Raw genomic sequence first — 1082 nt, 5'->3', positions numbered from 1 at the left:
ACACGTAGAGAGCCATATAGTACATGCAGTACAGATAGAGAGAAGTACTATTTACGTAGCAAAGGTAGAGAACTATACAGAACATGTAGTATTTATAGGTGTCTCCACACACCTTCTGGGAGCTCTCCTTAAGGAGAGACGACACCCCTCCCAACCAACATCGCAGGCCTCTCACCAGTCAAGCCAGAAACCTACTGCACACTGACAAGGGGCAAAAAACCCCGAAACAGCTTTCTGTGTATGGTTTTCTGGTTATGCTTCCTATTCGCAATAATTGCTTTAAAGACTTCTTTAAAGAATCGGACATTGATTTGAAGAAATGCTGCCATCCAATAGGTGGCACTGCAGAGGTATTGTTCCATCTTCCTTATTTGCATATATTCCCAGAGGAGCATGCATGGCCTTATAAGTCTCCTCACTCATTCCTAAGTGTCTCCACACCTGTTCTGGTTGCTCTCCTTGGGGAGAGACGCTGTCCCTCCCAACCCACTCACCTCCTAGGTGTCTACACACACCTTCTGGGTGCTCTCCTTAAGGAGAGATGACACCCCTTCCGACCCACGTCATAGGCCTCTTACTACCTAAGCCAGAAACCTACTGCACACTGATAAGGGGCAAACACTCCGAAACAGCTGTCTGTGTATGGATTCTGACTTGGTTTCCTATTCCCAATCATTGTTTTAAAGAGTTGTTTAAAGAGTTGGACATTAATTTGTGGACATGCTGCCATCCAATAGGTGGCGCTGCAGAGGTATTGTTACATCTTTCCTATTTGTATATATTACCCAGAGGAGCATGCATGGCCTTATAAGTCTCCTCACTCACCTCCCAGGTGTCTCCACACTTTAAACTATTGATGACCTATTTTCAGGATAGTTCATCAATGGTCCATTGCAGAAGGTCTGCCACCCAGGACCCCTCCATTGATCAGCTGTTCGCTGGAGCAATTGCGAGCTAATGTGTGCCGGAAGAGTACAGTTCCCTATACGCTGCAATGACCTGGAATGTTACTGCAGGCAAAATTCCCATTCACTTGAATGGGAACTGTTTCTGCAACCCAAATCTGTGGTATTGCAGTATAC

This window comes from Eleutherodactylus coqui, chromosome 2, assembly GCF_035609145.1.
Source record: "Eleutherodactylus coqui strain aEleCoq1 chromosome 2, aEleCoq1.hap1, whole genome shotgun sequence".
NCBI lineage: Eukaryota > Metazoa > Chordata > Amphibia > Anura > Eleutherodactylidae > Eleutherodactylus > Eleutherodactylus coqui.
This window is presented reverse-complemented; position numbering follows the sequence as displayed.